The sequence below is a fragment of the Palaemon carinicauda genome, chromosome 1 (assembly GCF_036898095.1).
Source record: "Palaemon carinicauda isolate YSFRI2023 chromosome 1, ASM3689809v2, whole genome shotgun sequence".
In the NCBI taxonomy this organism is placed as follows: domain Eukaryota; kingdom Metazoa; phylum Arthropoda; class Malacostraca; order Decapoda; family Palaemonidae; genus Palaemon; species Palaemon carinicauda.
The window spans coordinates 261,075,842-261,090,841 of NC_090725.1; the positions used below are offsets into that span (position 1 = coordinate 261,075,842).

Consider the following 15,000-nt stretch of genomic DNA (forward strand, 5'->3'; position numbering starts at 1 on the left):
GAAAGCATTCATATAATTGCTATCTTTCAATTACTTTCTTCTAATTCTTGTATACTTTCAAGCTCGCTTTGTTTTCTAAGTCGTCTCTCAATTTATCAGTTTCCCATTGTCTGGTTTTGTCTTTATTTATGGCTGTCATTTTTCTCATCTGCCTTAATATCATAGGTGTATCTCTTATAAATACTTTATTAGCTGCGTCCATCATCTTCTCATTTTCTCGTATATCCCGGATTAGTTTTTTCAATATATTTTTCCCCATTCAGAATACTGTTTATGTACTGCTGTTTCCCATTATCACCCTTGGTTTCTTAGAAGATGGCCCTAACTACAATTTCGTGGCACCTTATATTTTCTTGTATACCCTATTTTTTAGCCATTGTAGCATCTCTATAGTAGGAATTGTTATTATAACTATTGTTATCAATGTTTTTATTTTTGTTGCTGTTCTTTTAGTAATGCTAGTAATAATATTTAATAATTCGAATTAATTTTATTATTACTGTTTGTTTTTATTTTATTTATTAATACAGAATGGATGGTAATAAATACTTCTCCAAAGCACTTTTCCTTTTAGGTCTCTATTACATCTTTTCTCTGTGATTTCATGTATTAGGTATGCTTGTTTTCGTATTGATACTTGCCGTAGAAAAGTCACAGTAGTCATTTTTTGATATCCGCCGGAGGCCGATTTATGGGATGGATATTTACTTTGTCCATACCAATTTTCATGTTGATATCTGCCATAGAAAAGCCACAGCAAACATATTTCGGTATGGGTTGAATGGTTATTTTTGGCGGTGGAATAAATTGTTCCTTGAATAATTCGCATATTCAAAGGAAAATTTCAGGGATTGATGGGAAACAGTTTCTCTGTTCCTGCCAAATTCCATCTACAATTGAAATATCTACAATTGAAAAGACACAGCTATCATGTAGCCTTCTTGAATATGCTGTTAAATGTAGCAACATTACAGTGAACTGCGTGACATTGAGCGACATCAACGAGGGACAATGCCAATCTCATAAACAATATCCTTCCCGAGTTGCACCTATCTAGTTTATTTCTAACACACACTTTCCCTTTTCTACCAAAAGACGAATGATGCGTTTTGCATTCTCTATAGATTTTCTGCTATATGTAAAGAATGTTGATCGTATCTCTGTCGAATTATTCCTAAAACTATTTCCTTCATCAACTGTTTTCTCTATTATCGTGTATTATAGTAATCTGAACACTGATATCAATCATGTGAGTCACTGTTTTATTTCACTAGTGACTTCCATTTCTTATTTTATATCGTCTTGTAATTAAGTACTTCATATTGTGCCTCCTTGATATGTTTGCAATTCCATTTATAGTTTTCCATCAACGCCTACTACATTGTCGAAAGTTTTACTAAAACTATAGCAGTTGCTGTAATGGGTTTCTCATTCTTGTAGTTGTCTTCTATACTGCAATGTAGAATAAAGATGTATTCCATTTTGCCTATTTATGTACAGTAAATCCAGTTGAGCGAAACAATCTTAGGTTCTGTTTACTTTCGAGAGGTTTTTCCTGGAGTTTGAACATAGTCTTGTTGCTTATCGGTTACCTCTAATGTATATTTATATTTATCTATCTATATTTATATATATGCATATATATATATATATATGTGTGTGTGTGTGTGTGTGTGTGTGTGTGTGTGTAAGTAAATAGATTGGTAGATGTGTGTGTCTGTTCAAGTTTGTCATATTTATGTAGATATGACTAGATAAAAGCATTAGAGAGAGAGAGAGAGAGAGAGAGAGAGAGAGAGAGAGAGAGAGGACCGGTTTTTATTAAAAATGTTAAATATTTATAGAGCGAGATGACTACTGTGAAACTTTTTATCTTGTTTTTGTTTCCTATTTCTGAAACGATAACAACCTACCAGATTCCAATAAAGGTTATGAATAAGAATGAGAATTCAAATAGTTTTCAAAGAGATAACCCTTACCGCCCCACTTTTTCTTGCCACGTTTATGATTCAAGTATTACATCAGATAGCTTAATTGGACCTTTTATATATATGTGTATTATATTTTAATGTTATTTCAGATATTTTAGCATTTTAGTCGTATATGCAATCATTTTATTGATGTGACTGAGACCTAAATTTTTTATCATTTCCTCATCTTTAGAATTCTAATAATTTTCAAAGTAACGATGTTAATAGTGTGTACGCATCGTACCACACTATTGTCATATTAGTGGATTGCATAACAAGTTGCACACAAGAATTGCGCAACCGTCTCGTAAAAGGGTTTAATTTAATAATGTCACATAAAACTGGTTTTAAATGGCTTCCAAGGGAGTCAAATCATATCTTTTGTATTTGTTTCTTGCTATTGTTTTTTATGTCATCGTTTTTCTGTATTCAGATATGTTTACAGATTCTTTTGATTTATCTTTGGGCCAAATTCAAGTTTATACATAATATAATCAAGTATATATATATATATATATATATATATAGGCAGAGCTGAATGGTTAGAAATGGAGAATTCATTTGGAATTGACTGCGGAGGACGTGAGAACTGTGATAGTGCGATGTATCAGTATGGTGGTGATAGTTTACTTGTCGACTTACCAAAGTTTGTAGTGTAGTATATCTGTATCATGGAAATTTACGAAAGGTTAAATGGATGATTAATTAATTGTGTAAATGTAATGGTGAAAGAGGTGGCTGTAATGATTATATAGTCATAACATTGCTTATTAAGGCAGGGAAAGTATCATTTGATTATGTCAGCCATATTACATATGAATCAAAGAAGAAGAACAGTGAATATGCAGACAAGGAAGAGGGTTTAGACAGCTAATTCCTGCTATCAGAAATGTATGAGAGAAGTTTGAAAGTTAAAGTAATAAATTTTATGTTGCATGAATTGACCTTGATAAGGCTTGGGATTTGAAAAATAAAGAGGTCTTGCGAGAAGTCAGAGAAATAATGGTAAATGTTGGTGCAGAATTGTCGGATACGAAAATGGGTTATGAATAGGGCGTGTAATGGTTAATATTTACTGTTGTTACACTACTTATAAGTTGAGTATTGACAAACTTTAGAAGCTAGTAGAGTTCTGAATAACTTTTAAGAAGATAGATTTGAGAATAAGTAATAGCAAGACTAATGGGTTGCGGTTAGATAAAAACCAAAAAGATTAGCGGTAATTGTATACTTGGTTAGTCCAAAAACAGAAGCGGTTGTCATGCACAGGCGTCTGGTGGGAAATACAACAGTTGGTGTTAGGAGGTGTCAAAAATTGAAGATTTTTTTTTAATTGTTTATGGGAATGAAACTGGTAATATATGATGGGATTGTTGGGCAAACTCTTCTATATAGTAATGAAGTTTAGATGTTAAATGTGAATGAAAGAAAACCGGGTGGAATTGTTGAGATGAACTGTATGCATTGTATGTATGGCAAAAGAAGAATTGAAAGATTGAGAAAAGTTGAATTGCATAGAGGAAGATGCAAAGAGGTGAAAGGTTAGGTCAAAGTATTTTGAAAGTGTACGCGACTGCGTTAGGCGTGGAAAAAGTATACTAGAGAGAGAAGACACATATATATGTATATATATATATATATATATATACATATACACACACACACATATATATATATATATATATATCTATATATATATATATATATATAACGTGTGTGTATGTGTGTATCGAATATTTTTGACCATTTTGTTGGTGGTTATTGTGATTCTGTTCAATTCTTTTTACCAACTTTCTTTTTAATTTCATATAAATTTGCAGCCCGCTAGTTCCCTGTATATACACTTTCTAGATATTACGTTAGTTGATCAGGCACCATCATCAACATTTATGTATTTTCATGGTTCTTATCATCATCACCATAATGTTTAATCTTTACATTTTTCTCAGTGAATTGTTTGATATTTTCAATTCCTCGTTTTATCTGAATTTACATTTAGATTAAACAGTTAATTTTCCATGACGAAATTTCAACTGGTTTTTAAATGATATTATTAGTTATGCATCTTTTTTATTTTGAATGAGTTTTGAAGTTGATATTTAAGTAAATCCTTTGAATTAGAGCTTCTATTTCTCATTGACAGTAATCAGTATTATTCCTTTCTGAGAAGTTCTTCTCAATTTTCTGCTATTTGTTTCTTCACTACCGAGACATTTGGCCGTTGTGGCTCAAAGTTCTTCATATACTGTAGGGTATCTCGTTTAGACATTGTTTAGTTCTTTCATGGTAACTGCTTCCGTTTTAAATGATTGAGTCTTATTAATTCACTCTAGATCTGACTAACCGAGCCCCATTGCGCTGATTTGCTGAAGTTTCTAGCCAGTCTTTTAAAGAGTTCCTTCTAGAAGATTATGTTAGTAAGAATACTTAACAGCCACAGGAGTGAAATATCCATTTATCATTGGAAGTTATTTGCTCTGATATTGTAAAATGGCAGTTTTCAAAGACAGTTGCCGGTAAGTTTTGTGTAACTAATATAAATGATATTCGTGAAGTATTGGAAATCTATACAAAATTGCGGACAATGTTCGTCTGCAGGCTCAAATGCACGTATATTTCATCTTATTCTCTCCAGCTTAACGATGAAGTATTTATTAGACTATGTTGCAAAATTACCTGTATATACAGAATTTTGGATTTTATCGTGTTCATTTTATTACTTCTGTTCACAAACTTCTACCTGGAAAAAAATAATAGAACCAACGCATCGAAATGAGGAAAATATGTTTAAACTTGACGCCGAAATTACATGAGTTTTCACTTATTTAGTGAATGCAACGCTACCTCTGTAAATTGTTAACAGAGAGAGAGAGAGAGAGAGAGAGAGAGAGAGAGAGAGAGAGATGATGATAAGGGACGAATTCAGATCCCTCCAATGACGGTGATAGCTTTTTTAGCAAGATAATTTACATCATCTTGCTCCGGGTTTAAAAATTTCATGGATAAGATTATAGCAAGGTATTATTACTTTGTGATTGGGACTGACAAGATTAATTTGTCTCTGATCTTACAGCTGCAGATTTATTCAGATAACTTTAGATATTGAGTGTATCTCTCTCTCTCTCTCTCTCTCTCTCTCTCTCTCTGTATATATATATATATATATATATATATGTATGTATGTATATATATATATATATATATATATATATATATATATATATATATATATATATATATATTAATGTGTTTACGTTAATCATTTCCAGTCAATGATATGTGATTTTTGTTTTTTTATAAACTTACTTTTAATCGAATCAAGCTATTTGTTTGAATCTTTATAATTCACTCATTTAAATCTATATCTATATTATGTAAATAAATAAACACATAGACATACACACACAAGCCAACACACGCACACACATACACACTTTTTTATATATATATATATATATATATATACATATATATATATGTGTGTGTGTCTGTGTGTGTGTGTGTGTGTGTGTTTATACCTTGTATGATAGTTTGAATTTAACTTGCGTATCTATTCACGTATGAAGGAAGTGGGATAAATGTGAGAGCTACAAACTATTACACTTGATATTTTAGACCGGAGTCGTGTCACTGGTTGACATTCCCGTGGTCCTAAATATTCAGGTACGATACATATCATGTCATATGTTAGGAATGCGTCAAAGCAACCCCTCGCCTCCCCCCTACTACGACCCGTCTACCGCATCCCTCCTCTCTGCGGTGTTCACTGTGGAATGCGTTTTGATTTTGGGTGTCCGGATGACCTCCAGGATTTTGGTATTTGTGGAAAGGAATGAGAAAAAGATGCGAGGCATTCGTCCGTCCAGGGTTTTCTATAATATGTTTTTTTTTTTTATGAGATTCGTTTCTATTTGTTATATATATACCATACATTTTGCTTTAGAAAATAGTTTGGTGTTGTGTATTATTTTGATATCCTTTCTATTCCATGCTTAGTCTTTATTTATTTTGGTTACAATTCACATTTTACATGTACATGAATTTTTCTTGGTATTTAGTGAATCATTCATTGAATTTTGAAAACTTGTCTTTTTTTTTTTTTGCACCAAGTATATAGATGGTAGTATTGAAATTTTTCATAAGATATATTTACAGTTTTAAGTTTGGATGTTTAAAGGCTTTATGTGTTATTTTGATAACGAAATAAATGTGTTTATTAGGTTCCTATTGCAGTTTAATTTGTTTTAAGGAACAGATTATAGCCTTCAGCATCCTTATTCAGCCGTTATGCCAAAGACGTTCAAAACCTTTAGATAATAAGAGAGTTATAGAATAACATTTGGAGTGAAATTACCAATTTTCCATTCTGCTTTTACAACTAGGGTCGTAGCTTGACATTGAGTGACAGAACCATCTGGGTTAAGTAAAGGAGGAACTGATAAGTCTATACCAGAGCGCTTAGATTTGAGGTTAGCCCACTATTTATGTTCGTGCTGGGGCCATTTTGCTTGGAACATTAGTAATGGTTACAATAACGATAGTAATAAAAGCATGTTTACCTAGGTTAAGTAAGTTGTAATCTGATATTTAAATAAAAGGGTAATTCAAGATGGTTGGGCATTCTCTTCGCACTTCCCAAGAGTGATTAGTTCACCAAACGTTTTACTGAGCTTCACAAGGCACCAGAAGACTTGGAAGACCCATGCCTACATGGCCGAGGTCTATGAAGCGTAAAGTAGTAGATGATGAATGTAGAAGTTCGAAGGTTTAAAGGCTGTCCATGAATGGCAGGGACAAGGGACAGTGACATTGCCCTATCAAGCAGGCCAATGCCCTAGAGACTGACCATATATACATACGATCAGCGCCCAAGCCCCCTCTCCACCCATGCTAGGACCAAGGAGGGCCAGGCAATAGTTGCTGAAGACACAGCAGATAGACCTATAGGCTTCCCCAAACCCCCCGTTCCGGCTCTCACAAGGATGGTGAGGCTGCAGCGACCAAAGAAACTAACGAGTTTGAGCAGGACTCGAACCCCAGTCGGGCTTTCACCAGTCAGGGACGTTACCGCATTGGCCACCATAAGTATTGAATTGAAACCTCAAGATCGAGACGACTGATGAAACCGAACCGAGGCCCTTGGCGTCAATAGGCGTAGGACGAGATGATGATGGTGAAATCGAGGGGAGGGTATGTTCTTAATATTTTATTTTTAACACTTGCTTTTGACATTGATGTCAGCAAAGCTCGAAATATTTTTATGTTGATGTCAATTCGATTATTATTATTATTATTATTATTTTTATTATTCATTATTATTATTATTATTATTCAGTCTATACCATAAAAATTACGATAATATAAGAGATGGTCTTGACGGTACGTTACCCACTGTCCATTCTGAAAATTGTTAGTGTGGTAGCTTTCTACCTGGGGTTCATTGTTCGTAAACTAAAATATATGCATAGCTGAGTTTTATGTGATAAAGCGGAAATTTTTATTACTATTATTCAGAAAAATCTCTAGAACCGTTTTACAAAGGATTTCTGAAAATCTAATGTTGTGAGTTAGGCTTTTACATTTGTAAGACATCTTCTCTGGAAGCAACTTAGACAATTTTTTTTTCATATAAGATTCATTGAAAGACTGCTTTAGAAACGGATATTGATAATTTTCTCTCTCTCACACCTGAAGTCGTAAAAACGTGTGTGGAATTTTAGAGGAAATACTCTTTTGATAATACATTAGTACCACAGCGTTCCTGGAAATTTTGCGTCGTAAGAAACAATGATTGTGTTTTCTTTGTTTACCAATAGCGTATTGAATTGGTACACTTGATTTCACCGTCATTTTTGGTTGATGTTACGTATGATATTGTTCCTATTATTAATATTATTACTTGACGATGTAAAACTGGATGACAAAGTATAATGTTGCCAATCCTAAAATTTCCGAATAACAATAAGAATATTCTTGGATAAACGAGAGTAGCCGATAAAGTATTTTTTACGCAATTATTATACAAAGGCAGGAATAATTTGCGATGTTCACATATTAACTGTGGTATTTATTTGTTTGCCTTTACTTGCCATGGGTACTATGTTTATCCCTGACAAATGTTTTATTATTTTATATCATTTTTTAGTGTTTTTTTCAGTGTCTTATATCCCATACCGTCAAAATAAAAGTGAATAATAGTAATATTCATTCCGTTAAAAAATATGGTATTGCAAGAAACTATCGAGACTTGAATTTGACTATAAAGACTGGCGAAATTAGGACCAACGATCCCGTATCTCTATACTTCCTAGGGGTCAGTGGTGAGAGAGCCTGTCCCCTGACTGGACAACTTATTTATTACTTATTTAATTGTGATTTAGGTTTAGAGAAGGACCTTGGTTTAGAGAGAGGCTCATGTAAATCATAGTTGTGAAAAGATCTCTCTCTCTCTCTCTCTCTCTCTCTCTCTCTCTCTCTCTCTCTCTCTCTCTCTCTCTCTCTCAGCAAAGAGCGGAACAGAGACCGTTTCATCTGTAACAAAGAAGTTCTCAGAATTTGGTCGTCAGAGACCTTCCTTAATGAGTCCTTCCTCATTTGGATGCGACCTGTCGACAGACTCCGTGTGATTTGCATGTCTTCATAACACTTCTTGGTGCTTTTGTTGATACTCATGTTGGTTTCGTCATATTTGCCATTGCCATTGCCATTGTTGCGTTCAGTGTTACTTCAATACAAATAGTAATGTTAATAGTATTACTTATGTAGTTTTTTTTATCGTTGTTTCTCTTGTAAAGAAATAATAATTTGTGATTCTGTACTGTTAAACCTTATTGCTCCTATAGTTATTGCTGAAAGTGTACAGGAGAACTTATTAGGAATTATTGCAGTTGTGTAGTACATAACAATTAGTTTTTTATACTTACTCATTTTATTACTCGATTCATGTTTCTGTAAGGGCTATTTTAGTAAATTTATTTTTCATAACCGTATTTCTTGTCGGATATTTTCCTCGAGATGTTATTCTCATGATAATTTGGAAGCTTTGTATCGGATTTTATTCTTGATTTGTGTTATATGGTCGTATTTCATTACATCTCTCATATTTTATCTGTATTTGTAAGAATATATTTTTTATTTGTAAGTAGAGATAAAGCGTCTTTGAAAAATGAATAATATAATTTTCTTCAAAAGTTTAGATTCATTTTTTAATAAACCAAAGTCTTCTATATGTTTGTCTTATTCTATGCACACGAGCGAAAATAGGATATGAATTATTTTTTTAATGTAGGTGTAAAAAAATATATTTGGACCATATATAAGTTTAAGGAAAAGTCACACATTATCTTGAACGGAAGAACGATTTCGGTTTTACACACTTCTACTAACAGTTTATCTCTAATTGTTGGTATAAATATTTTGTAAAATAGTATAGTAATGTGTTTTATGAAGGTGATATTTGTTATTACACGCATCTTTATGCATATTATTAAACTTGTCAGTAAAATTTATGTAAAGAATTACCATAGTATTCAAATTTTCTGCTTTTTCACCGATGTTAAGGTAAACTGGTGCCTCGCGTCTCCCCTCCCCTCGCGGCACTTCCCTCCATACCGTCGGCGCAATTGGCACTAACAATATCTAACGAGATGTGAAAGCCCCTAAAGAAGAATTTTATTCCCTCCCCCTCCTCATCCCTCTCCTTTAAATGCATTCCTCCTCCTCCTCCTCCCCCTTTCGTAGATCCTACGACCCCTCCTCCCTCTCCACCCTTTTGGTGAAATAAAGGTCCCATTTGAAGAGCCAGTGTTGTCTCTGGGAAACGATTGTATGTGTTGTGATCTATTATTATTGCAATCTAACTGCGATATTTTGTTCTTACAACTAATCCTCGTTAGGCATATATGGATCGCTAAACTTTGGCTACTCCCGTCTAAACAAAACTTGCTGAAAATCTATGGGAATTGGTATCCATTTCGTTATCTCCCGAGGTCGTTTCATTTAAACCGATGCCCAATCAAACGATCGATCATTGCAGCGACAGGATGCTACTTTCAGTAGCTACTACCATCGGGGCCGTGGGATGATGGAAGTCGAGGATGGGGATTGCACCCAGGGGTGTCCCCTAAATTCTAAGGATGCCAGGATGGTGTGGGGAGGGTGGAAGTAGGCGGGAGGTCCTTGTGCGTTTTAGTGAGAGGTTGCTGGACGATGTTGGACGAGGTCTTTTCAGTGTGGCAGTGTCGTCGTTAAATTCATCGTGATCGTCAGTCGCGGGATCAGTAGAGGCAATTGGGTAGTGAGTCCTTTGCTTTTTGCTCAGTTGGTTGGCAACTTTTGGAGCATAAGCGGGCCATACGCTGACCTATCTCGTCGTGGATCTTTCGGTGGCGGTAAACTATTAAATCGATATTTTATGATTCATTTCTTGGACTTTATATATATGTATATGTATATATATATATATATATATATATATATATATATTTAATAAGTGGTATTTGCAAACTTGACTTTGACATGAAGATCTGTTGTTATAGTGCACTTTCCCTATTTTCTGCAAAGTAGCAAATTTAGCGTCTCTTGTCTTTTGTGTCTGTATTCCATCGCTACTTTTTGTTTAAAGAAGAAGAAAACGTTAGAGTTAGAAGCTGAGAGGTCAAGAAAGAATGGAAGGAATTTACAGAGCAATTGATCTTGTAAGTGACGTGACGCTGCTAGATCCGGAATATTGATTTTGTGCCATTGCTATTAAAAGTTTGAAGGATAATCTAATGACCTTCCAGTTTATGATTTTTTTTTTTTTGTGTTCTTATTTTAGATGTTAGCTTGTTTATATGAATTATAGAAAATATAGTATTGGTCGGTAAGTATTACGTCTTTTTGTTAGGTAACATTTGCTTAAGAATTTTTCATGAGAAATAAGCAGTGGAAATATGGCTTTAGAATTTAGAATATCAAGTTAAGGATAAAGTGGATGGTATGAGAAAAACATAGTTCAGTGCAAGACAACTGCTAAGTGAATTAAATACAGATAATTAAAATGCACTTAAAGATAATCTGTTTGTAGAGGAATATTTAAATATAGATATTATCATGAGAGAGAGAGAGAGAGAGAGAGAGAGAGAGAGAGAGAGAGAGAGAGAGAGAGAGAGAGAGAGAGAGAGTCTAAATGCGGATTGGAATTCTCCATTGACGTTTCATTCTTCAAAATGCTCGGAACCCTCCTTTGGGCCGTAGGCTCTTCACCGAATAAAAAAATATGATCAAGTCAGTCTGCCTTGTGTCCCGGAGCGGGTAGATGTTCAGTGACGCTGTGCCGTTTTGAGGCCTAACTGTTTGTCTCGAGTGATCGATGTTGGTGCTTCTTTTGAATAGCATTCTTCTCTGTCCCTTTACAGGGTGATATCGAGGGATAATTCAAAGGACGAAGTGTTATTTGGAAAAAAATTCAAGCGTTGTTTTTCAGGATTTACTGCCGGAAAAACCATGGATTTTGAAATCTTATGAATTACAGTCGATTTTACGAAATGTGTTGTGGTGACATTTTTCCCCGTAGGGGAAGACTATCCTGATTTAATTAATCGAAGTAATAACAATAAACCTTTTGTATTTTGAGAATATTTCCATAGCAAGTGATATTAACAAAAGTATAAACACGAATAGTGTATAATACGATTATGTACTGTTCTGGATGATGCTTTAGAACTACTTCTCGTCTTTAAACAAATAAATTATCAACGTATCATCTCAGAAACTCAAATCATTTTTTTCGTCCAATAAAAAGTGAAATACTACGAAGGTACTAATCCACCCAGTGTACAGAACACGGTGTGTTTGTGACATAGTATTTCGTACCACGAGCTACCTGCAGAGCCTCATATAAACACATCTGTCATCGGCAAGGAGGAAGACGTATGCCCCTTAACACCCATAATAAACAGGTAGGGGGAATCACCTGTTGACAGCTGAGGTTTGTTTACACCAAACATTCCGTCTTTTATTTCGTTTTATTAGGCCTTTTGTTGAGTTAAGATCTATGCCATATTTATTGTAAGATTCTTTTATAGACCAACAGAATCATAGTAAATTGTCGTTTTAGAGCTCAAATTATATGACAATAGATTATATGATGTTGACCTTATACCGATGTGTTGTTCATATGTTTATATAACATTGTTTATTTTCAGATCTGAGTATTTTTATTTTTCCTTATCAAGGAGTCAAATATTTTTTCTTGTGATTTTTTTATAACTTTACATTTTTCTTCTCCCTTTTACGGCCAAACCTCGTGAATCATTTTATTTTAAATATAGCATCTTTTAAGAAGTAATGATCTTTTCCTCTGCCATGAAAATCACATGTTCTTCCTAAGATGAATTGGTGGTTTCAAATAATCTTGTATCGAAACCTCTAATTAGGTCCACGAATTTACGAGTGAAAAGGATGGTCATCAAATAACTCTGCCTTGAACTATATTGCTCATCTCTCTCTCTCTCTCTCTCTCTCTCTCTCTCTCTCTCTCATAATGCTTATATTATTAGCAACTGGTTTCTTTAAAATGCACATGGTAGAGTAAGCACGATGATGCGTGTGCGTGCGTTGTGTTATGCCAATTGCGTAGCCAAGGAAGTGTGCAATGCATCCTGTGACGTCGAGGCAGTTTCTTGGAAGCCTCTGTCGATCACATGATGTAGCATATCATGAAATAGCTCCCGTTTTCATGTTGTTATAATTCGTCGTTAGAGCTAAGTTTTGGTCTTAAGGAGCTTTAATTTTTGTGTGTGTTTTTATTTTATTGCATTTTATTTATTTATTTATTTATTTTTCATTTTTTGCACGCGTTAATTCGCGTGGGCTGCTTGTTTTTGTGGTCTTATCTACTTCAAGTGCATTTTCATGACAATTTTCTTAATCTACACACGCTTCCATAAAAAGAGAGGAAGAATTTTTAAAATTCTGATAATTACGTCCAAAAAATCAATAAAGTTCCCCCTAATGGTGTGGTTATGAGAGAGAGAGAGAGAGAGAGAGAGAGAGAGAGAGAGAATCTTACTAGGAGTCCAAGGCGGACTTTAATCTAGTGATTCATCCATCGACGAACTATTTAGATTAACTGCAAGGATTTACGATTTACTGCGTTCTCTATCCATGGATCCTAGTTGGTGTTTGCTTTCATTTTATTTTGCTTGATTCTTTAGTTTCATTAATTCTGGACAAATATGATTAAAAGGGGATTTTGGTGGCTGATTGGAAGAGTCTGGATGGATATCTTTTGTGGAAAATTAAGACCATGAGAATATACTGAACCAATGCGTCAAGGAAACTTGTGTCACTTAATTACTTTTTCTCATTAATTCATTTTTACGGGTTAAATATTCCTAGATACAAGGTTATATTTTTTGTAATATTGGAATATTAATATTCATTGTCAAAGTGTAAGTCTGATGAATATTCGGTGTATTTCATATATATATATATATATATGTGTGTGTGTGTATATATATACATATATATATATATATATATACATATATATATATATATATATGCATGCGTGTGTGTGAGTTTGTGTTTACTGTATATATGAGAGAAAAAATTTTATTTATTTTACAGATTGACATTTTTACATATTCTCCAATATGTGCGGTTGAATTGATATTTCGATTTGTGATTTTTTTTTTTTAATATAAAAACAATATTTCTAAGTCGTCTTTCGATAACTTGAACATTTTATCGTGTTATACAACTACTCCTAATATATACTTTTGTTGCTACTGTTATTACTACTGTATTTGTTGTTGATAATGATTATCAATGAGGAATTAGGGAACCTAGCGTAATTAAGACAACAATGGTATTGGCAATTCTCTTTTTCTTTTTATTAAAAAAGTCGTTGAGGTAGAAATATTGCTTACTTTTATTAGAATTGAGAATAATTCTAAATTTCTTTCCTAATACCCCCACTAAAGTTGTAGCAACTACAATTCCATATACTACAGTATATGTAAACACATATCTGTACATGATAGTTTATAAAGTTTTCTTTTTCAATGAATGTTTAGTTTTATAATATTTTCCGAGAGCTTTCCGAGTGGTACAATGTAAATATGTGTTTAAAGAATCAATAGAATAATTATTTTGAAATATATATATGTATCAATACTGGCAAGCGCTGTCTGTCTGATTTGATTCTTATTCATAATTTAATTTTACCAAATAGAAATATTTTCCTGCATCTAAAAGTACTTCACCAGTCACTTTTAGTAAATTCATAGCTATTAATAATCTCATTAATATTAATAGACCCTACCATCGTCATATTCATAAGGGTTCAATTAGTATAAAGTGGGGTATGTGAATAACGTTAATAAATAGTTAGGAAGTATGCGACCGTGAAAGGCGGCTCCCTCGGTGATCATCCAAGGACTCTGGAATCTAATTACTCCCATCCATTTATTAGAGTCTCGCAAGGATCGTTGAATCAGGAGAGATATCAGTTAGGAACTTTGTATGTCCGTACGCATGCCTTCAGGGCGCCATGTACTGAATTAACTGGCCTACATTCCTGGAAGTACAGAGTTCCCTGTAATTTGTTTGTACTGACTACGGACGCTCGAAATGGCTGCTCTTTATGATCCATCTTATTTTTGGTGCTTTGTATTTACTTGTTTGTTTCTTGTTATTAGACGAGTAAGTGTTATTTTCTATTGTCATTACCATTACAGCTGCCGTCATTATTATTGTTAGATATTGATATTCGTTCTTTTGATTAAGAATAAAATGGTTTTAATTTTTTTATTTACGCATCAAGGTAAAAATGCCTCGTCACAACGACATTTTCCGCAAGTCTTGTTTCCCACAATTACTAACGATAAGCTCCGGGTCACATCTTCATTGCAGAGGGGCTTCTCCGGACGTGCCACTGTATGTTTTCTTACGGGACCTGCTGGTTATTCTGTCTTAAATGTTGAGAGAGAGAGAGAGAGAGAGAGAGAGAGAGAGAGAGAGAGAGAGAATACGCTGTTACACA

General features: G+C 33.9%; 1 protein-coding gene across 4 annotated transcripts in view; it reads left to right on the plus strand.

Annotated features, from left to right (window-relative positions):
- Positions 1–15,000, plus strand: part of LOC137655644 (uncharacterized) — a 582,773-nt gene that overhangs the window by 220,002 nt on the left and 347,771 nt on the right. The window contains exons 1-2 of one of the 4 annotated variants that reach the window (XM_068389619.1): positions 10,232–10,360; positions 11,369–11,940. The exons of 1 other annotated variant lie outside the window; for it this stretch is intronic. The gene's annotated coding sequence lies outside the window, so the exon portion shown is untranslated. Of the gene's footprint in view, positions 1–10,231; positions 10,361–11,284; positions 11,941–15,000 lie in introns of those variants that run through there. 2 more of the 4 variants (XM_068389601.1, XM_068389609.1) reach the window with 2 other exon arrangements.